Source organism: Pleurodeles waltl, chromosome 5, assembly GCF_031143425.1.
Source record: "Pleurodeles waltl isolate 20211129_DDA chromosome 5, aPleWal1.hap1.20221129, whole genome shotgun sequence".
Taxonomy (NCBI): domain Eukaryota; kingdom Metazoa; phylum Chordata; class Amphibia; order Caudata; family Salamandridae; genus Pleurodeles; species Pleurodeles waltl.
Window position 1 is genome coordinate 595,194,160 of NC_090444.1, and position 24,101 is coordinate 595,218,260.

Sequence of the window (24,101 nt, forward strand, 5' to 3'; positions counted from 1 at the left end):
CCGCCATGGGGATTCTGACCCCCTTACCGCCAGCCTGTTTCTGGCGGTTGTCACCGCCAGGAAGAGGCTGGCGGTAACGGGTGTCTAGGGGCACCCTAACAGGGCCCCAGCATGCTTTTCACTGTCTGCCTAGCAGACAGTGAAAAGCGCGACGGGTGCAACTGCACCCGTCGCACGCCTGCAACACCGCCGGCTCCATTCGGAGCCGGTTTTAGTGTTGCAGGCCTCTTTCCCGCCGGCCCAGCGGGAAAGTTGAAATGGCACCAGCGGTCTTTTGACCGCGGTGCGGCCAAATGGCGGTTCCCGCCAGGCGGGCGCAAACCGCCGCCCGCCGGGGTCAGAATGACCCCCTATGTCTTTTGTTTGAATTTTAGTAGGTCAGCATCTTTGAATTTCATTAGGTATGCAATCAGTCAGATATGACTCATCTGCTTAGTTTCAATTTATATTTTTTAAGTTGACTAAAATCAGCTACATTATGTTTGCTAATTGAGCAACACTTTGTTACCATAAATTCATCTCTAAGAGCTAGAAGGGGGCAAAAGAACGAAGAAGATGAAACATTTAAAATGAAAGGAGTGGACATCATAGAAGGAGTAAGGATGGAAGCTTGTGGATAAAATTCTACTCTCTCACTACAAGAAGATATGTTCTTTTCTGGGTAGATGGCAGTAGGTTTTGGGTTGGCAGATGGGGAAATGAGGGTGACAAGGAGAAGTAAGGATGTAGGAGATGAAAGAAGAGAACCAGTCATGGAGGAAAGTGGAAATTGTGGTAAGGGGTAATATACGAAGAATCTGGATCTGACAGAGAGTTAGATCTCATGTTTCATTATTCAGGCTTTGCTAGGTCAGGCATGAGTGTGTTCCAGGGTGGCAGGTGTCTTCTCCTCCCCCACTCTCCACAATATGAGACCACTCATGCAGCCGGTCCCTACTATATACATATTTGCCTCTGGTGAAAAACGTGACAAATATGCTCAAGGTTGGGAGAGCAGGGATGCTACACATTTCCATGGGTGTTTGGTTTCTGAAAGGAAAGATGCATTGGGGTCCATGAGGACATCTCCATGGAGTTTTATGTCAGAAAATAGAGGAGAAAAATATCCATCTCACAAAATATTGTGGCAAAAATACTGACTAACAGAATATTATGGAGGTAAGTAGAGAGTTTCTATTCCTATCTCCACTCTACGTACCTTGAAAGTATATACATACATCAAAGGTAAATATATATGTCAAGTTAAACATAGTAAAAATACTTACCTACTTGAGGTTCTGAGATTATAGATAAAATGTGATAAGGTTTAGGCCTGGTGATGCCTAGTAAGGGGGGTGAAACTGCAAATGCAAAAGGCTGAACAGAGAGCGCAAAAAAGAACAGGTGACACAGGACATTTCTGATGAGGTGTTCTTTTTACTTTGATCACCCATGCCTTAACAGAGTTGATAAATATTGTATTCTTAGGTTTTTGAACTCTGTGTAGCAGGACCCTTCAGACCTTGAGAGGAAAACCAAACAACTCTAAGACGATGAACAAACGAACCCAGCTCAGGGGGGTCTGATTAATTTTCCAAACCTGCCATTATAAAGGCAACTAGTATCCGTCAGGTCTAAAAAAAAGATCTATTGGTTTTACAAGATAGTTTGTATGGGCATCAAATTGTTGGTTAGAGATGAAGCCATACTGGTCAGGTAAGATAACTGCGGTGTTTCTTTAATATTCCTAATATCAAAAGCTTTTTGTTAATATCCTAGAATCAGTGTACAATATGGTGACGGGAAAGATGTGTTGCCAGCTCATCTTTTAGTTTATTTATCTATACCTTTGATTCCCTGATTGAGATTGCAACAGTGGTTCATTGTAAAATCCTGAACTTGATGTGGACCATCTGTCATATAACCTGTAGTGGGTCACATAATACAGAAATGTTATTTTTACAGGTTTTTTTCCTTAGAGGAGAAGGCTTAAAACGTATGGATATAATCTCCTTTCTCATACCATTTCTGGCTAATGGTGCATCTTTACCTATTGCTTCATTTTAATAAAACTCCCTCAACTTACTGCTTCTCGTTTCATTTTGCCTTTTTTGGAACGGGATTTGAAAAAAATACTTTCTGGGCCTACTATATTTGATTTAGAATATATTCCAGACTATAGAATATCCAGTTGTAATGTATAGTTTTGGGATATTGTGCATTCAGGCTTTCATAAGTTTGAAATAGTCTGCAATTAGGCTTCCATAAGCTTTAGCTTCATAAGATGTTGAAGCCAAGGTTGTATTCGTTTTCCAACAAGATGGGGATTGTTTAAATACCCAGAGTTTGTGATTTAGTTAACATGAGTCAAAGAAAATAGCCAAAATACGACTATATTCAAATGGTAAAAGAGTATTGTGCAAGAAAGTGTATTTTTGCCATATTCACAACCTCATGAAATCAGTCTTCATCAATATACATGATAGTTACAGGAATAGAGGGAAAATTAGGAGAGAATACTTGATTAATGATTTGCAATTGGGATCTGATGCTGTTCAAACAGAAGGACCAACAAAGATAAACAGCTGCCACTCATGATAACCATGGCCCATGTTGGTAGCATAGTCTCAGCATCAAGGCAATTCCAAGAGAACTGTCTTAGGCATTGTGTATAACAAATGAATTAAACAACACAATTAAAGAAATAACGTAGTTGATGTCCAGACCAGTTTAATAAAAAAGGTAAAATGTAATAATAAAAAATGTCACAAAATTATGGAAAATAGATGGCGCAAAGGCTATACAGCAAGGGAAAATAATTGAAATCTGTGGTTTATCCACAAAAAGGAGAAAGAATATCAGTGCTCCCTGATGGAAGTCTTGAGGAGCCCTATGAGTGCACACAACTGGATATGATAAAGTGTACTGGCCGTTACAATTCTATGTTTGGACTTGAAATGCTTTCTGGAGCACAAATCAGTTCAGCAGAACCAAATTGATGTCTGCAAATGAAGTGGGGTTTTTCCAACGCATATTTATGGCCCTGTGTGTGTCTCCTGTCAGTAATTCATTTTGTCCAAATCTGATTCCAGCTGAATCCAACTGAAGGTAATACCTTGATGCCAAAACCATTAAGAAACAAACACTTCGAAAACAGAGGTTCCAAATGGAATGACCAACAACAGTCACATAGTTCAGAATGAATCAACACTAGAATAAATCATATGCAATAATGAAAAGAAAAAAGGCTGGACCCATTCGTTCAGTAAATGACACAGGGTTGTCAAGGATCCTTAAATGACAAAGGGTCTAAACGCCATCGACGACATTGGCAATGTGAGCATTACATTAATGAACTGTTTTACTGTTCAAACCCTTGAACCTGAGAATTGCTCAGAACATTGAAACTCTAACTATTGTTCCATTGTCTTCTGTCTTTTATACACACTGCTACACTGTTTTGGTATTATTCACTGTGTGATCACATGAGCACACAGCGATTACTGTGAAACATACAATATACTTTATACTAAATTAATGGGTCCAGCCCTTTCTCTTTCCATTATTGTATATGATTTGTGTTTCTATGTCCTGTGTGGGACTTGGCCCATCCGCTGGGTCACCCTCAAAATGTTTTCCTTCCCCCATTCCATTTTCTAAATTCGTTTTTGTTGGCTTTAAAGACTTTGTGCATTTTACCAGTGTTCACCAGTGCTTGTGCTCACTCCCTAAAACATGATAAAATTGTCTTACACTCAATTGTCACATTTAATTCACTTGCACATCCCTTGTAAAGTGATACTACATGCACCCAGGGCCTGTAAATGAAATGCTAATTGTATGCCTGCAGCACTCATATGCCATCCACTTTAATAGCCTTTTAAAACATGTCTCGGGTCTGCGATTACAGCCTGTGTCAAGTTTTAAGCTACCATTTTCAAAACAACTGATGCGTCGTCATGCACTCGCCCAAGCTGCAAAGTCTTGCAGACACAAGTCAACCAGCGTCCAGTTTTATCCAAGTAATCCAGAGTAATCCATGTTTATTCCATCATTCCTTAATTCTCACAGATGCAACAAGATTCCCAACTTTTAAATGCTGAAGAAATGCCCATCCAGGTCTTTACCTCCTGCATGTTAGAATTCACATTCACCTAATGTATCTCGGGCAAACAGCCCTTCATCAGGGGTTGCTGAAATTTATAAAAAGGACCTATTAACAACCTAAAATAATCACTTTAAAAAGACACATAAAAAAACATTAACACATGTGCAATGTGCAATCCATGCTTAAAACACACCCAATCATGCCATCACTGATTACACCCTAAAGTTCATATGTTACATCAAACTGAAATTTATTTGGAGTGAGGCTGAAGGATATGCCTCAATCAATCAGCTGTCAAACTGTACCAGGAATGGGCCTGCTGAAGTCCACTGAACAAAAGAGGGAACCAGACCTCTGGAGCCAACAGAGGAGGGGCTCCCCTTTGAAAATCTTGTGTGAAAGACCCTGGCAGTGATGTCAGTGAGGGGCGTAGCTGAGGCCCCCAGAGGAGATGTGACTAGTGACTCCTGGTTGATGCCACTTTGAACTGTTCAAGCATGCTGTGCAGGAGGGTTGGGACAGGGGTGAGAGGTGACGTGTCACACTAGGATTGGACATTGGTGCCTGGCTTCTGGAACCTTCGTCTCCCCTTTAAACATTTGCACATGGGGGAAGACTCTCTCTAGCTTGGTGATCTTTCTGTGCTTTGCTGCTGGACACTGGGGCCGCTATGGACAACAGGACTCTGCCCAGCTGACATCATGACCCGTGGGTGACCCCCAGGCCCATTGAGGCTGATGCCCTTAAACCCCCCTGAGTACCAGTTGGGGGAAAGACCAGGACTTTTGCACCCAGACACAGAGACTAGAAGAAAGGCTGTCACAGGGAGCCAGGAGAACCGGTTGTTTGTGGACTACACCGCTTTGTTGGTGAGGAGGTCTGCCTCAACTGCCCCTGGTGGCCAGAGCTCACTACCAGGAGCAAAAGGAGCCTGTCAAAATCAACCCAACAGGGCCCAAAGTATGGCATTTTAAAGACTAGCGACTTTTGTTTCTGACAAAGTGCTTAGGGCTCAGCTGCCTTTTTCACCAATTACTCTCGGGGTTGGCCAGGAACCAGGGGTTGGCACAAGGAACATTTACAGATTTATGCCCAGGGAGGGAGTATGTGTGGATCCCCCCTCCCCAGGCTCATTCTTGCCCTCACCTCCCAAGGGCTGATGCTTTTAATTTTCAGGGAAGGGGGCATGCGTGGGGCCTCCTCCCCAGACTCTGCCTCGGCCCAGGGACCCTATCCCCCAGGCCGTATTCATAATGAAGGGGGCTGGGAGAAGGAGGACAGGAGAAACACTGTTGTGACTCCTCCCCACTGCCCGTAGCAGTGGACCTGCCCTGCTCCCCATGCTCATGCCTGAGGCGATTGCATATGCGCCAACATTTTAGAACAGGAAAGTGGGAGATTTAAAAAACAAATTGGGAGAATGTATTTCCTCCTATGACTGCTATTGAAGCAGAGGCAATTTCAGATGGGAGACCGCCACTATAAAGCCATCCCCTGCTTCAGAAATCAGAAGTCTCTGGTCTATTGACATATCTGGAAGCAGGTGGCCACTCCCTCAACAGACATCCTGCCAGCAGGAGCGGAGAGGAATAGCAAAGTTGCTGGCTCCCGTGGACACATACAGAGGTGCAGGCCGAGTGGGAGTCAGCTGGGCAGCGAGGGGGGGATAAATCAGCTGCCCCCAGCAAATGGAGGCATGGTGGTGCCCAGCTGGGGCCAGGCACCCCCCCAAAAAAGAGAAAAAATACCAATGGAGAAGCTGCGCAGCAAAACCAAAGCAGAGGCTCTCCTCAGCAGAGAGGGAGAGCCGTTCACTCAGGATTCACTGCTTCTGGAGGAGTGTCTCATAATGCCCTGTGGGGCTCTTCAATTTAGCTAAGTATTTTTCTTCTAATGGTGGCCCCAGGATGACAGGGGCACCACCAATAAAATACAGGAAGTGTCGGGGAGGGGAACTGCAGGAGCACAGCAGCCCCCCGAAATAATTTTTAAAGTTACTTATGCTATGTCTGAGGGCCTCAAAACCAGGATCTCTCTGAAATTTTCTAATGTTTTCAAAGCACTCACCAGGCTGAACAATGCTCTACAGCTAGGAGTGCTGCTCCTTTTAGGTGCTTACTTTATGGTTGCAGTTATTTTGGTCTGAAGGTGCATAAAGGAGGTATATGTACTACAATAGTTGCATGTTATGTAATCCAAAATTATGCCCTTTTGAGTCTGATTTAACTATTCCATTTTCATGTTTGGAAAGATTATGAAAAGTACACATACACATGTTTTGCTCATTTGTAAATGTTTTATTGATATAATTATTATGGATCATGGTGAATATGATTTATTGCCAGTAATAAGTGGATTTACACATGGTGTCTTTAGCAGGATCATGCCTATAGACCTACTTTATTTCCTTGTGTGACCCCTTTAGGGACTAAAAGTTGATTATGCAATGTCATCTATGTATGCTCCATCTGCTAATGTACGTATGTGTAAATTACTGCATAGTATTTAGTAGTGTGTGTTCATTTATTGATTGCTATTATTGTATGCCAGAGAACAGTGATTACTAGCCCACACCACATCCACTGAGTAGGCTTTGGGCTGCTCTGCTTTGCTACCCTGAGAGAGTCAAGCACTAAAATGGACTGCTTGGCTCCCAGGTAGGACAATTGTGGACCTATTACTTGTGCAGGCCACACAGCTCATAACTACATTTCCTACACTATCCTGTTGTCACCTCAAAGCTGGCTCTGGGTATAAATAGCGGACCCTCCAATTGACTCTTCAGTACACCCCTGGACATGTGGATACAGAAGAAAAACTTCCCTGCTTCTACAGAACTGACCTGCTGTTTGAGACCTGCCTGCTCCCTGAAAGGGAAGACTGGACCTGCTTCCTTCATCCCAGGCAGACTGACTCCAAGGGTCAGATGGCTGACCTCCTGTTCTGAGCTACAGGGGCACAACATGTTCCAGAGGCCTTCCTGCACCTGCTCAGCTGACCTGCTGCACTGGATCTGCCTGGACCTGCAATGTAGGTGGACCTCCCTGTGCCCTGCTGGCCTCTGCTGGAGTGAGTTAGTGATCCTCAGGGTGCCTTCCCAGGTCCAGGACTCTTGGCTGGCATCAGCTGAGAAAGAATGAGCAATCCTGATGTTCTGCATTGTTCGTTACCGGGAGTGGGCCTGTTTGTGCTGAGATCTTGCCATCCATGATGACTACCAGCTCAAACCCCGGTGTACATGACTCTTCGTGCTACAGCAACCACCAGAGACGGCTGGCAACACGAAATCTGCACTTTGATCTACAACATAAACAGCCAACGGTGACCACCAATGTGAAGCTCCAGCAACGACCGCCTGTGATGTCTGACAGAATCTTTGCGCTACAGTGAAGATTGTCTGCGATCCCTGACTAGCTCTTCACATTACACTAACAACCATGCGTGCTACTCTTCCTGGCCCTCTTGGCCTCCCCACCGCAAACTGGGATCTTCACACCAGACTATGAAAAGGTAACTTTTTCAGCAGGACTAATCTGGTCCCTGTACCCAGCCCATGCTCCATCGCGATCAGCCTGTACTTGTGACTTTCCCCGGTCTAGAACGTCTAGATAACTACAAGTGGCTCTTTATGCTTTTGGGAGCGATGTTTACCTAAAATCTTTGAATTACATATCTCTGGTTCTATTGTTTGGATTTTTGTCATTTTTATCTCATTTTATTTATTAAATAATACTCTATTTTTCGAAAATTGTGTGAGATTGTTATTGTGTTATTTTTTCACTTTATTTCTGTGCTGCATAAATACTTTACACATCGTCTCTAAGTTAAGCCTAACTACTGTTGTGCCAAGCTACCAGAGGGTTAAGCATAGGTTAATTTAAAGACTTTTGTGGTTCATCCTGACAAGGATTGTTGGTGGTTGCTTGAGAAGGGCATTCAGACCCCTCAATCTATAATCCAAATTCTCCCACCCTTTGTGACGGTTTTTGGGATGCTCCTGTTCCTAATAATTACCGAGGAAACAAAGACACTCAACATGTCACTTCAAAAGAAATAATCGTACATCTGGTGGCGGGTTTTTAGCTTTTTCAAGATCTGCATTCAAGAGATGGAGGTAGATACATGCACTGCAAGAATGTCAGGCACATCTTTTTGTGTAATTACATTAGTAGCTATTTGTATAGCACTTACTCTTGAGTGTTTAGTACAACCCAATGTACCATTTGTAAAGACCACAGAATAACAAAAGATTAAAAGCAAAAAAGTAAGGTTCTAAACTTATGCCTCACAGGTTGCAAGCAGCTCTTTGATGCTGGGTTGTAACACATATCTACATTACAAAGATTGTAGCTGGTGACTGACTTGTACTAGTAACACAAGGGCCTCTACAACACAAGAATAACCCACTAAGCTTACAAATCTCCAACCCCCATAATACACACTGTGCTTTGCAGCAGGCACATTAACTTTAAGTCGAATTTTAAGATGAGTCAAGCCTTAAAACAGACTGCACACGGATTTCTTCAGCAAGTGCATTATCACTATTTTACCTGGCACCTGCTATGTGTACCAAGATCTCATTTCTCAACCATATCCAACATTTTTAAATTCTATATGTTTGTGACCATTTACACCAGCCAGAGCAGAATTAGTAACACATTTGTCCGTGTAGTCTTTTTCACTGAGGGCAGAATTTCTTAATAATAAGGGCCAAATTTACAAGGCCCTAGCGCCTCCTTGCACCACATATGCTCATTTTATTTTACTCTAATGTGGCTTAACAAGGCAAAAATCCCTGCACCATAATTACAATGAGGCGCAATGCATGCATTTCTCCACTTTGTGACCCCTTGCGCCACATTATGCCTACGCCAGGCATAAGGTATGCCAGTGGGGCATTCCGGCGTTAGAAGGTCCACAAAAATGGCCAATGAAATCTACAAGATTTCATTGCCCCATGTTTGGCGTCAATTTTAATACCTGCTTAAAGCAGGCATTAAAAGGACGCACCCATTGAAGTCAGTGGGCAGCCTTGCACTTTGCTGCACTAGCGTCAACATTTTTGACACTAGTACAGCAAAGCGCCACAATAGCATCAAAAATTGTCACACTATTGGCCTAACGTGCACCATAATGTAAATACGGCACACCCATGGTGTTGTTAGGTGGCGGTGGGAGGGGGCGCAAGAAATCTGGCGAATCCTTACTGATGCACCAGATTCGTGTACTCCTCTTGGCACTTTCCTCAGTGTTTTATTTGTAAATAAAAACGTGCCAGGGCCCAAAGCTCTCCTCTGAAACACGTGGCTACTACATAAATATGCGAGCACCGAATACTGAGGCAGCATAACCCTGAAGCCATCTCGGGCCTCTTTAATCCGTTTACATCCACTCCCTGCTCCTTCAGCTCACTCTTGCAGTTTTCTGCTTTCTCCCTTTGTAATGCTTTTTCCTTTTTCTCTTCTCCCGTCTTTCCCATATGTGTGTTTTGCTAGCACTAAGGCCCATATTTATACTTTTTTAGCGCCGCATTTGCATAATTGTTTTATGCAAAACTGGCGCAAATTTACAAAATACAATTATATTTTGTAAGTTTGCGCCGTTTTTGCATCATAAAATGACACAAATGTGGTGCTAAAAAAGTATAAATATGGACCTAAATGCTTGAGGCAGAAAAATAAGTGCTGGATCTAAAAAATAAGTGCAGTTGCCCTGCACCAGAAATCACCTGCTCAAATTAAGCACTGCTGGTCCTCATGCCTCCATCCTCTTTCGGCCACTTCCCCTCGACATTGAACTCATGGGCTCCCAGAGTATATTTTCCATCTCCAGAATCATACATTATTGGTTTTCATAGTCCTCTATGCCACCAGAAGGTCACCTGAAAGCATCAGTGAGGTGGTGCTACAGGAAGGAATTAAAAAGGAATCAGTATAAAAGAATGGAGGGAACAAGATAGAGAGGAGTGCATAGTGAGTTTAAGTTCCTTAGGTGTCTGACCATCTGTTTCAGAAGGAGAGAGCAGGAAAAGTAATGGCTGTGTGTGGGGCGGGGTTTGAAGTGGAAGAGGGCAGGAGGCCACAGGAGAATGGAGGATGTGGAATTTAAGACTGACAGTGAGAGCAAGAGGAACATGACAGCAATGTCAAAGTAATTGTATAACGTTCAAGAGATATTTGAGCAAAGAGATCCCCCTTGGGAGGCAGGAGAGGGCCTGTCCTCTAGAGTGTTCAAGTAAAGCCTCATACAATTTCTGCCTAATCGATATATGTACCTGTGGGAACAGGGTCAAGGTGTTGTGGGTGGGGTGGGGGGGGAGCTGGAGAGAGAGCATAATTATATCATGTCTACTAGGATATAAGCAAAAAGAACAGATGATGGACGGAATGCTGAACAATGCAAACATTTGTCTCCAGTCACAGAGATCTGGCTTAATTCCATCATTTTTTCACCCACCGCACCACACCAGTTTGGACCGAGCCATATGTCTTGACCCTATTCCCCATAGGAACAGTCCAGCTCAAGCTGCCAGGCCAGGTCCTCCCTGGACCAGAAACAAACATCCTTGGCGGCAATCTCCTGCCTCCTGACTCCTGCATGCAGAAACGCGATTCTGAGGTTTAAAAAACTGCCAAAAATAAAATGTTAATGCCTGTCATGCATGCTCCAATGTCCCCCACCAAGAATTACCACTGACATCAAAGGTTAACTCTTTGTTCTTAATTCTTGAAGGGGGAAATAGAGCATGTGACAGGCCTCAACATTTTTATTTTTTTCAGTTTTACAAAAACAAAGTTTAGAACTCAGTTCTGCCTTGCACTATGTTATTAGATGCTCATTGTGTGTTATGTAACATACCAATTGGCCTGATTCAGGTAGGCCATGGGGTCGTAAGGACAATAGCGTTAACATTTTTGATGCTATTATGGCGCTTTGCTGCACAAGTGTCAAAACTTTTGACGCTACTGCAGCAAAGCACAGGGAGGCCCATTGATTAAAATGGGTGCATCATTTTAATGCCTGCTCGGAGCTGGTGTTAAAAATGACGGAAAAAATAGCGCAGTGAAATGTTGTAAATTTCACTGGGCCCTGCGTCGGAATGCCCCCCTTGCATACATTATGCCTGATGCAGGCAGAATGTGGTGCAAGGGGTTTCAAAGTGGCGCAATGCTTGCATTGTGCTACTTTGTAAATACAGCACAGGGGAAAAGCCACCTTACCACTGCCTTAGTGTAAAAAAAGAAATGACGCTATGGCAGCGCAAGCTGGCGCTAGGGACTTGTAAATATGCCCCTATTTTTTTTAAATCTCACACTTGTCTGCCCTAAAAGTTTGACACGTGTGTAGTCAGCTACTGTTGTTTTGAGTCAAAGGTGAATTTCTTCATTTTTCTTACTTCAGGGACATATTTATCTTAACAGAAGACTATAGTAGAGAAGACCCGTCTACAATCCACAACAAATTGTACAATTGTAATGTTTTAACTTTGAGTAAAACAGAAAGAAGGAAATAAAACTGTAAACGAGCTAAAAAGTATTGCATTTCATTTGTGTGGAGAGTGAAAAGAAATGTTCAATGGTCATATGTGGCTCGCAGTGGCACTTCCCATTTCTTGATAGAGGTCAGGCGATAGGTTTAAGGGAAAAACAAAAATGCATTGTTCAAAAGGAGAGCAAGTAGCCTTTTTTCCTACTGGGGAGCATAAATGTCAATCATTAATATCAGTTGCGGCTCTCTGAGCTCTGAAGGGGCATGGGCAGGTGCGGCACGAGGGGGATGGGAGGAACATTAGTCAAAAAACCAAAAAATTACCTGCTCCGTTGCGGCCATGCCACTCCTCTTTCCCTCGTCACTCCAGGCACAGGCTCCCAGCCTGCCCTGCGGCCAATCCTGATGCTGCTCAGAGCAGCATTAGGATTGGCTGGGACCGCCCAGCCAGGGCACTCCCAGCCAGACTGGGAGCCTGTGTCTGCTCTCTCCAGCCCGGCAACACAGTGCAGGGCTGGAGAGAGAACAGTGCGCATGTGTGTTTGGCCGGCCCGAGACGACCGGTCAAACATACATGCGCACTGAGGGAAGTGCACAGTGCACATAGTTTATTATCCTATTATTGTAAAAGGTTTGCAGCGGCTGCTGCTGACGGGGACGACGACGCTCCTCCGCCATAGAGGAGGAGCTGCCCCTGATTAATGTTAAACAAATGAGTAGAGACAACTCAAATTTTAAAAGCATACTTTTTTGGAGGAAATACAGATTTGTTTAGTTCCCTACAGTTTTTGAATATTTTGGAAATGTGTGGGACCTGGCCCTTTTTGCTGGGTTATCCCCAACCTTTTTGCCTTTTTGCCTTTTTCCTCCTATTTTTTCTGACCTCTTTTTGCTGGCTTTAGGACTCTGGGCATGATTGGCATATTTGATTTATCAATAAGTCCCTAGTAACATGCACTATGTGTGCCCAGGGCCTGTAAATCACATGCTACTAGTAGGCCTGCAGCACTGATTGTGCCACCCACATGAATAGCCCTGTAAACATGTCGCAGACCTGCCACTGCAGTGTGTGTGTGTGCAGTTTTGCACTTCCAGTTCAACCTGGCAAGTGTACCCGCTTGCCAGTCTCAAACCTTCCCTTTTACTACATGTATGTCACCTCTAGGTAGGCCCAAGGCAGCTCCATGGGCATGGTGCAGTGTTTTTAAAAGGTAGGACATGTACAGGTGTGTTTTACATGTCCTGATAGTGAAATACTGCCAAATTCGTTTTTCACTATTGCAAGGCCTATCTCTCCCATAGGTTAACATAGGGATTGCCTTAAAGTACCTTTTAAGTGTAATTTCCCATTGGGAGCGATTAGAGATATGGAGTGTGGGGTCTCTGAACTCACACTTTAAAAATACATCTTTTAGTGAAGTTGATTTTTAGATTGTGAACTTGAAAATGCCACTTTTAGAGAGTGGGTATTTTCTTGCTTAACCATTCTGTGCTTCTGCCTGGCTAATGTATACATGTCTGGGTCAGACTGACAGTTGGGCTGTTGTGAATTTCCTCTAGACAGTGACACAAAGGAAGCTGAGGTGTGTACTGAAGGTCCTGATGAGTCTTCCTGGGCTAGAGTGGGAGGGAGGAACTGACACCTGCACTTGAAAGGGCTGTGCTTGACCTTACTCATTACAGTCTCCAATCCCCCTAGACTGAGGCTGGGGCAGGGCAAGGAAGAGGCAGCGACGTGTGCACTACAAGGACCTTCCTTTGAAGTTTGCCTACTTCAAAGGTAGAAATGAGAATAAGTATTGGACTGGTGACCCCACAATTTTAGATTACTTCTGGATCAAGAGGAACCTCTGTCAAGGAGGAGACGTGGTGCTTGAGGAGGACCTCCACTCTGCCTGTGGCTTTGCTGTGCTGGCCAGCTGCTGCGGCTTCTACCTTAAGAAGAAAAGAACTGGACTTTGCTTTCTGAAATCCTACTTGTGAAGTTTCTCCAGGGCTTGGACTGAGCTTACCCCCTGTTCTGAAGTCCCAGGGCCATCAAAGGCTTCACCTGCCAGCACCTGGACTCGCTTGCTGAGACCTCTACCCTGCCAAGTGGTGCCACATCTAGTCCCTGGGCCCTTGAAAGAAGAAGCTGGTGAACCCAAGGTGAAAATCCACGCACCGGAGCCGAGTGGCAGAAAAATCAATGCAGCTGCTGCAATGTGGCTGAAAAATCAACGCTGCGCAGATGAAATTGACGCATCGTCAGCTCAGCGTTGATTCATCGCTGCCATGCATCTCGATTTTCCACACATCGTCCCTGGGTGCCAATATCTTCAACATCACTGCCAGGACCCGAGGCTGCTCATCCGAAAATCGACACATCCCTTCCCTGCGGGGAAAGAATCAATGCATCACTCACCCTGTGGAGGAAAAATTGAGGCACGGCCTCACTCGCAAGTAAGGAATCAACGCATTGCTTGAGTTTCTGGCGCACACTCACCAATGCAGCTTTATTTTTGATGCACACCAGGTACTTTGTGCTAAAACAATGTATCCATTACTTCTTATGGATTAAGACTCTTTTTACTTTAAAATTTGATATCTTTATGTTGGATTTTTGTTGTTTTGGTCTTGTTTGATAAATATTGACTAGTGTGGAGTCTTTCTGTGGTGTTTTCACTGTTACTGTGTGTGTATCAACAAATACTTTACACATTGCCTCTGGGCTATGCCTCACTGCTTGTGCCAAGCTACCAAGGAGTTAAGCAAGGGGTATCTTAGGTGTGCAACTCCCTTACCCTGACTAGAGTGATAGGCCCTACTTGGACAGGGTGTAAACTGACGGACAACTAGAGACCACCATTTCTAACAAAATGTTTGGCAGATTTGGGTATTTTAGATTTTCACTCTCAGCCTGAGTTTCTAGGATGAGAGAAAAAGAAATGGTGTGGCCAAGAAGAGAGGCTCAATAACTGTTAGAAATGGGGTCCTTGGTTGGCAGTCAGGTTACCACCTGTCCAAGCAAGGACCCTCTCTCTAGTCAGGGTAAGTCTCACACAATCCAAATTATCCTGTGCCAACCCTCTGATAGCTGGGCACTGAGCAGTCAGGCTCAACTTAGAAGGCAATGTGTAAAGTATTTGTGCAATAAATCATGCAGTAACACAGTATAAACACCACAAAAATACACCACACAGGTTTAGAAAAATATAGAATATTTATCTGGATAAAATAAGGTCAAAACGATCAAGACTTGATAAGTACACGTTGTAATATCACTTTAGAGAATGTTAAAAAGAGTCTTAAGTTCTTAAAAGCGATAAGTGTCTCTTGCAAGGTCAAAGTACCTGGTTTGCATCTAAATTATCTGCAAGAGATGGCAGAGGAGGAGATGCATGGAAAACGGGGAGGTGTGTGTCGGTTTCTCCGGGCGCACACAGACGATGCGTCGATATTTTTCACACAGCCAGGGCCTTGCGTCGATTTCCGTCGCACGGACTAGGATCCTCTTTGAGTTGCGGGTATTTGGACGCCCGGTAGCGATGCAGAAAAATCCTGGGCGTGCAGGACAAAGTCACAGGAGCTGCATCGATCCGGTGGGTGATGCGGGTAAATTTCTGTCTCACAGCAGGCGCTGCATCGATTCTTCTTGCAGGAAGTTGGGCTGCGTCGTTCCGGCTAGGCTATGCATTGATCCAGTGGGCCGTGCTTCAATGTTCCAGTCGCAACACTGGCGCTGCATCGATTTCCACTTGGGGAGCCGGGCTGTGTCGTTCCGGTTCGACCTGCGGTGATTTTCTCACTGCGATGCAGGATGTGTGTAGAAATTTCGTTACACAAGGAGTTCTTTGCAGAGATAAAGTATTTTTGGCCCTGAGACTTCAGAAAACAGGAGGCAAGCTCAATCCAAGCCCTTGGAGAGCACTTCTCAGCAGAGCCAGAGGGCAGCAAGGCAGCAGGGCAACAGCAAGGCAGCGGTCCTTTTCAGCAAAGCAGTCAGGTGAGTCCATTGGGCAGCCAGGCAGCTTCTCTTGGCAGGTTGCAGGTTCTGGTTCAGAGTTTCTTCGCCAGTGGTATCTTGTCCAGAAGTGTCTGAGTTGGTAGGCTCACAGGCCCTGTTTAAATATACAAATGTGCCTTTGAAGTGGGGGAGACTTCAAAGAATGGCTTAGAAGTGCACAAGGACCCCTTTCAGTTCCATCCTGTCTGCCAGGGTCCCAGTAGGGGTTTTGGCATTGTGTGAGGGCAGGCCCCTGTCCTTTGACATGTACGTGTCAGGCCCTCCACCCTCCCAGCCCAGGAAGACCCATTCAGTATGCAGATGTGTGCAGGTGTGACTAAGCATCCTTTGTTTGGGGTTGTCTGAGTGAAATGCACAAGGGAGCTGTCAACTAACCCAGCCAGACGTGGATTGTAAGGCACAGAAGGATGTAAGCGCAGAGAAATGCTCACTTTCTAAAAGTGGCATTTCTAAAATAGTAATATTAAATCCAACTTCACCAGTTAGCAGGATTTTGTATTACCATTCTGGCCATACTAAATATGACCTTGTTACTCCCTTCAGATCAGAATATACCAATCAAACAGTATATGAGGGTAGGCCAAATGTCAGCAGTGTAAAACAAATTTAGGAGTTTTACACTACCAGGACATATAAACTACACAGGTACATGTCCTGCCTTTTACCTACACAGCACCCTGCCCTATGGGTTACCTAGGGCCTACATTAGGGGTGACTTATATGTAGGAAAAGGGGAATTTAAGGCTTGGCTAGTACTTTTAAATGCCAAGTCGAATTGGCAGTGAAACGGCACACACAGACTTTGCAATGGCAGACTTGAGACATGGTTAAGGGGCTACTTTTGTGGAGGGCACAACCAGTGCTGTAGGCACACTAGTAGCACTTAATCTACAGGCACTGGGCACATTTAGTGCACTTTTCTAGGGACTTATAAGTAAATTTAATAAGTCAATTAGGTATGATCTAATGTCACCATGTTTTAAGGGAGAGAGCATATGCACTTTGGCATTGGTTAGCAGTGGTAAAGTGCGCAGAGTCCTAAAAACAGTGTCCAGAAAGTTGAGGGAGGCAGGCAAAAGGTTAGGGGTGACCACCCTAAGGCTGTCAGGTCTAACAATAACCATCATCAAATAGGTAAGTAATACTGCTGGCATTGACTTAGGTACACATATTTTATAATCGCATAATGTCCGCTCAGCCGAGGTACAAGTTGGACTAAACATTGAGAAATTCCTTAGAGTTTTTGCAGGACAGCTGCCCACTCTGGTTCACCCAGTCACGGAGCTGTTGGCTCACATGACGCCATTGTATGTCAGGGGCATAACACAGTCTCCTACAGAACCTGTGGCGGGGGGTGGTGGCCCACCCTTTCAGAGGTTTCCCAATTCAGCCTAAGTCCTATTAATATTTGTGCAATATTTGGAGACTCATGGATTCCTCAACATATTTTGCAGGAACCCTCATAATTTTGCATTATGCCATTGTTGTGTGTAACATGTATTGTCAAGCAGTAAAGTTATAGTTTGTGAAGTGAGCTAGAAGTCATAACATATGTTATCAGCCTCCTGTGAGGAGTCTTTGCACTGAATACTGCCATTCCACAATTTAAGGCCCTGGCCAGGACTTGGGAGACTCTTCTAGATGCCTTCATTAGCACTGTTGCCAGGGGGCTGGTTAGATGTTTAATAAGGGGGCTGGTTAAATCTTTAAATACCCCGTTGGTCCATGGGACCCAACAATAATGCTTAGAAGTAAAGGTTACAGTCAAATAGACTGTCTATATATTTCAGATTGTTTCTTCACAGATGGAGAAACTGTCACTATTTCAAAAAAACAAATCATATTTTAGACAGACCTATTGACAATAATGCTCTGTTTGTGCAACTTTAATACTGCTGGTGTGTATACACAACTGGATACGCCATAAGAGCATCATATAGATTTAATGTTTATTGTAGGTAAATTGCTGATGGTCAATATCGTTTGACTGTACAATGCATTAAAACTACTTGATCTTCTTAGCATCAACAAAAGTCACGCAGTGCACTTCCACTGTGAGTGCATTTAGTCTTGCTGATTAGTTGTCAGGGGCTGGGCTTAGGTACTGTGCCCCACCACACTCTCTAATAATAGAAAGGTTTTTTTCTGCTGTCTTTAGGTCCACAGTCATCCACTGGAGGCTTTCTTCTAGCTACTAAAACTGTGGTTGGCCTATTTATGAGCCAGTTTGCTTTGCTCTTGCACCATGCAACATAGTGCCAGAGCAACACACAATCCTTAAATATGATTTATGAAGACACGCAAGACCACTTTGCCTGGCCCCGAGTGGATCCATAAATCTGGAGTAAAGCAACACAGCACACATCGCTGCATTGCCTTCATCTGCCCTAGGAAGGCATTTCATGGGCATTACGTGGGTGTTCCCATGCAACATCCATGGATTTTGATGCATTCCAAGATTTACCAGAACTGGTAGACTTGGGAATGTGCCAAAAAGATACACCTTCTCAGGTGAGGCATTACTTCCTCTTTCTATGTGTGCTGCATTTTGTAGCACACATAGAAAGAGGAATATGGCTCTAAGGATTGTTTAGTGCAGGAAGGTGTCCCTTTCTGCACAAACCAAACCTGCATGCAATGCAGACACCTTTGCAGCATGGTGCAAAATTGCTTGCATTGGCGCTACGCTGCCAAAGGTGCACCAGCGCAGGTAAAAAGGCAGGAATGTGCCTTATTGCCTTAAATATGGTGCATTCCTGCCCTTTCCCTGTCACACACTGCAACACTGCACATTCTCATAAACAGGCCCTGAGATTTCAAACACCAGTGTGCCACCAGGTCACAAGCATAAACTAAAGTGAAGACATGTTGTACATATACTACTTTTTAGTGAAAAGGAAAGTTGAGACAAAGTTGACCCACAGGTAAACACTCTGTATAACTGATTAACAGTGCAGTGCTGCAAATGGATTTCAGAGCCAGTAACCAGGCGGATGCAGCATGTTCGTGCTTGCAAACATTATTTTTACTAACTCCGCCCATTTCCCGGGCATTGACTTTATCACAGGTCTGACGCAAACCAAATGGTCCCGAATACAAGGGGGAAAAACTTCTCCACCCTAGGATGTTGTCTTTCATGGGACAATACTACATTCCTCTTTTACCCAGAGATTGAAAGAGAACACACAAAACATCTACAACATCTACACATCTATAACTGCCTTCCTGCACAAAAACAATAGGTGCCAATAAGTGCCTGCATTGGTGCTATGCACCAATTCATGCGCCGGTGCAGGCAGAAGAGACAAGAATGCACCATATTTCTTCATTGCAGCACATTCCTGCCCTTTCCTTTTGCAAGCAGGCAGTGCAGCAAAGTGACTTGGGCCCGTCAAAAATGTTACCGCCGGCTAACGCCATTCCTACGCGCCATGCGGGTGCCTTATTTAAGGAATTACGTTAGACCGCGCTGCGGACTGGTCAGAGTAAAATAAAATGACTCAAACCAGGCAGCGCCGGTGTAGGGGAAAATGGGGGTTGTGCGTCAAAAAATGGTGCAAGTCAGGTTTGAGGCAAAAATCATGCCTCAAACCGGACTTGCACCATTTTTTTTGACGCACAACCCCCATTGAAATGACTCGTGTCTTAGCAAAGACAGGAGTCATGCCCACTTTCCCAATGGCCATGCCCAGGGGTCTTCTGTCCCCTGGGCATGGCCATTGGGCACAGTGTCATGTAGCGGGGCCCAAATTAGGCCTCCTTATGCCACTTAAAAAAAATTTAAAAAAATACTTACCTCAACTTACCTGTACCTACCTGGGATGGGTCCCTCCATCCATGGGTGTCCTCCAGGGGTGGGCGAGGGTGGCAGGGGGTGTCCCTGGGGGCAGGGACGGGCACCTCTGGACTCCTTCCATGGTCAGAGACCATGGAAGTGAGCCCACAGATCTCTTAACGCCTGCCCTGACCCAGGCGTTAAAAAACGGCGCACATCAGGCTGTGCACTGTTTTTTAAGGCCCGCCCTCTCCTGTGCGTCAAAATGACGCAGGAGTATAAAGAAGGCGCACAGGCCTTAAAGTCATTTTTTGGGCGGGAATGCCTACCTTGCATGTCATTAATGCAAGGCAGTTTCCTGCATCCAAAAAATGACTCACACGGAGGAATTTTGACGTCCGTGGGCTCGGGCGTCAAAGTTTAAATATGGGGCAAGGTTTGCGCTGAATGTGCGTCAAACGTTTTGACGCACATTTGGCACAAACAGAGTATAAATATGCCCCTTGCTGTGCTACCCTGCGGCAAAAACTAGTAAATGAGGCACTATCTTTTTACTAACCCCGCCTATTTCCCCAGGCTTTGCATTTATCACAGTTCTGACTCACGGGTCAGATAAACCAAATGGTCCCGAATACAAGTGGGTAACACTTCTCCTCCCCACTCCCTAGGGTCGTTCTATGGTGTCGTCCTTCGAGGGAAAGCACTACAAACAGGTATTTTGAAGAGGAACGCTTGTTTTAAATTGGTTGTGAAAGGCACTCTTTAGGTTTTTAACACTGGGTGCAGTGCACAGCCAGTCAACATATAATAAACACGTTTTCCATTCGTGCTCAACTTTGACGTGAAGTGGGAAGTGGATGATAACAAGAGCCACTTTTTTAAAGTCTATCATTCTGTAAAATGAACGTTGTAGTGGGATGGGAATAGCAAAAGGGATTCAAATAAAAATTAATCAGTTTGAGAGTTCATAAATATTCTACTGCTTGCTTCTGTGACCAGGAGAGTGGGATCCAGTATCCGAGTTCACCAGTTGCTCAGAGAGACAATATATTCTGCGGTATAAATAAACAAAAAACGAACATTATAGACTGTTATTTCAAATTTAAACAAATTATCTTATTAATGGAAAATGTTAGCTCTGCTTATTGAAACGTGTTAAAAAACAAAGCACTGCAGTGGAAACTCCAGTTGATCGCGTTTGCACATTGGAACTGGTTTCCAGTGCAAGTAATTGACTTAGAAGGACGTCAAACTGAGCCATTTCATGTGAACTTTGCACTGGAGCAGGAATACATTTTGCTTCATTTGTGCTGCTAGTGTAGTATCAAACTCAGAAAGGAGGTGTTACCAAAAGGCCATAGTGACTAGGGATTGTGCTCTTCCAAGAGTAGAGCAAACTGACAGCATTATGCCCCTGCTCTTGTACTAAACAGTAGGGTAGGGTAATTTTGTCTTGGACAAGCTTACTTCTGTCTTGCAGCTGTGCTTTGCTACTTTGAATGTCACTACAACCACCTCATTACTACCTTCACCCCTCGTTATTACTTTGGCTTAACAAATGTACTATTTTAAATAAATGCCCTGCAATTTGGCCACAAGAACCATCGCTGGCCATGGGGTAAGGAGGCAATGCCTACAATGTCGTAATGATATGATTGGTCTGGTGGGGTCTGGAGTTTGACATTATGGTCACAGGTTCAAATCCATAGTGGGCATACTCCGTCTTTCTGAGGTTGACAAAATGACTACAGTATGTTAGTTAATAATAAACATCTGTTATTCAGAGACATTATGCATTAGGGGATGAATGTGTGCTTTTCACAGACATGTTATGTCGATGGGGAACAGCAACATTTGAGAGGTCTAACTAAATTGTCTCTGTGCTGAGTTTTGCTAACGTTGTTTTTCATCCTCTTTCTTTGCCCTAGGTTCAAAGGTTAAGTAATATTTTCTTAGAACAAAGCTTGAACGATCCATCCCTTAACATGGAGGCATAAATGAAGGCGCTCATTGGGTTTGCCTCTCTTCTTGCACTAGCGCAAGACATAACATATAATGATGCGTCTTGGCTACAAATGGTACCTATAGAGTTTACCTTGGTTTACTCTACCGAATATATGTATTCCAGATTGTAAACAGATGTTTGAAAAGCCCGTATGCTGTAGCTGGTCCTAGTGGGCGCCATTATATATTAGATCAACTAAAACTGCCACTAAAGCAATGAGTTATTGTGACTTGGGTTGGGCAGAACAACCTCAATCTGGCCGAAAGGAAGGGCAGAATTGAGGTACTTACACCACCAGCGTTGATTCAACCCCAAGTACTACAAAATCTATGTCATGGTCTTATACCTTGACCGCACCAATTGGCTGAAATGTAGTATAAATGTCCTGTCAGTCGTCAGCAATAGTTGACACAACATGCCATGAACCGGATGACCCACCTACCACAACACGATGAAAAAACAGAAGGCGGCGCAATCATTTTGGGACTGAAGATACGTCCATCCTATGGGTGGAATGTTTCATTTACCTCTAATTATGGAAGTGACATACGTCATTAGTATTAATGATTACTACATATCACTTTTTGTCATGGTAGCTCCAAGTATTTACGTTTTCATAATTCCATTCAGGCTACATTTTTGTGTTGCCTGAAAGGTTTCCCAGGAGTTACACTTGACCATGTGCTTGGTTACATCCTCTCGGAAAGTAAGAACAGGCGCGCGGCTCGTGATTCTTAACATAAGACATTTAACTCTGGTGCACGCTTGTGGTCTTTTCTATTCTCTATTGTGCAGTGTAGTTATATGGCAAAACTACAATGTGATTACTCACATTGTACAATACTTATTTTAATAGAGCACTAACATGGCTTATTATGTCCACCTGAAAGAACATTAACTAAAAAACAGAACTCTACACTCCAAGATTATAGAAAGAACTCATGTTTTCGGAGACAAGTCCAGATGTATCCATTACTCAGACATTTAGCTAATCAAATACAAATGAGAATATATTTATAAAATGAAACACAAAAAGTGTGTGTTTTGACCTTGAAATCAAAATAGACATGTTAACATTCGTATAGGTGCGATGTTCATGATGGCAGTAAATAAAAAAATAGTATTACAATAAAGAAGTACTTACTTCTCAAACCAGCTCAGAGTTACAGGACAGCCCTCGAGCTCGACAGTCGGTGTATGATGCTGGAAGCACCGCCTCTTGCTATCTTGGTGTAGAATCAAAAAAAGCCCAGCTGGGGTTATATATTAGCTATCTGGGGCCCCTTGTCCCAAATGTTCTCTGATGTTCCCGTTCGCTGTTTGCCATTCGTCAGAGCCCTCTCCCTCCTCTTGCAACAGCACAAAGCAAACGTCCGACGAGTGCACTCCTGCTGGGAAAGTCACACTGCGTTTCACGTGCCTGCCAGCTCCGGGGAGAAGAACATTTCTTCTGCTGGAAAGTGTTGCACCAGATGCTGGAATTATGCGGCAGGGAAGGATTCAATTATTCGGCAGGGTTGATTAAATTATGTGGCAAGAAACAATAGAGCATATTTAAGAGCCCAAGCTTTACCTTAGCAGTGCCATAGCACCATTTTGTTTCAAGCTAAGGGGTTGCTGAAGTGGCTCTTCTGCTTCGCCATAGAATGCATGCATTGCCCCACTTTGTAACCCCTTGCGCCACATTAGGCCGGCGCCAGGAATAATATATGCAGGGGGGGGGCGTTCTGGTACTAGGAGGCCCGCAATAATGGTGCAGTGAAATGTAAAAGATTTCCCTACGCCATGTTTGGTGTTATTTATAATGCCTGATCATAGCAGTTGTTAAAATGCTACTCCCATAGTAAACTATGTGGCTTCTTGCACTTTGCTGCACTAGCGTCAACATTTTTTACGCTAGTGTAGCAAAGCACCACAATAACATAAAAAATGATGATGCTATTGTGCTAACAACCGCCATGGTGCGCCATATTATAAATATGGCACAACCATGGTGTCGTTCGGTGCTGGTAGCGGTGGCGCAAGAAAAGTGGCGCGTCAAAATTGGCGCACCATAACTGATGCACCACTTTTTCTTAAATATTGGCCAATGTTCTTGCCAAAGGTTTCTACTCATTGGCATTAGTTTGCCAACTTTGTTGTATCCAGTAATCTGCAACATAAAGGAAACCAAATGGAATTTGCATAGGTCCTCTCGCTGTGCAACAACATGTTTGGTAGATGATTTTAGTAGCTTTTGATCTGTTTGCTTTTGTTAACATCTGCAAATTATGAGGTAAATAATGGATGATGTGACAAATCTATATTTATGCAGAAAATGCTGCAACCACAAAATAGCACATTTTCAGTTGTTCTTTTGTGATATTTTGGCCAGGCGTTTCTGCCAGATATGTGAATGTATAGGGACCCCCTAGTAATGCCACAGATAAGCCTGCATATATTTCCTACTTGTCCCAATGCTTGGTTCTTGGTCTGAGGTAGAAATCTGGCCTCCAAAACACTCTTTATCTTTCAGATTAATTGTTGGCTGGCAGCTAATGCCTTGTTCCAAGTAAAAGAACTGCTCTAGTATAACACCTTGAAATATACTCAGTAAAAAGTAAAAAGAAAAATCAAGAAGTCATGCTGCATAATAAACACTAGTTATTAACAATGACATCAAAGTGTTAACACTGAGCACACCAACTGAATTCCAAATATGTGTTTAGTATTAATTACAGTAGTTTTAACTACTTAAATG

At 43.9% G+C, this 24,101-nt stretch overlaps 1 protein-coding gene across 2 annotated transcripts in view; it reads right to left on the reverse strand.

Moving 5' to 3' along the window:
• AGT (angiotensinogen) overlaps positions 1–22,709 on the reverse strand; it is a 122,500-nt gene extending 99,791 nt beyond the window's left edge. Inside the window, exon 1 of one of the 2 annotated variants that reach the window (XM_069234442.1) lies at positions 22,506–22,709. The gene's annotated coding sequence lies outside the window, so the exon portion shown is untranslated. The remainder of the gene's footprint in view (positions 1–22,505) is intronic. The other variant, XM_069234443.1, reaches the window with a different exon arrangement.
• Positions 22,710–24,101: the final 1,392 nt, after the last annotated feature.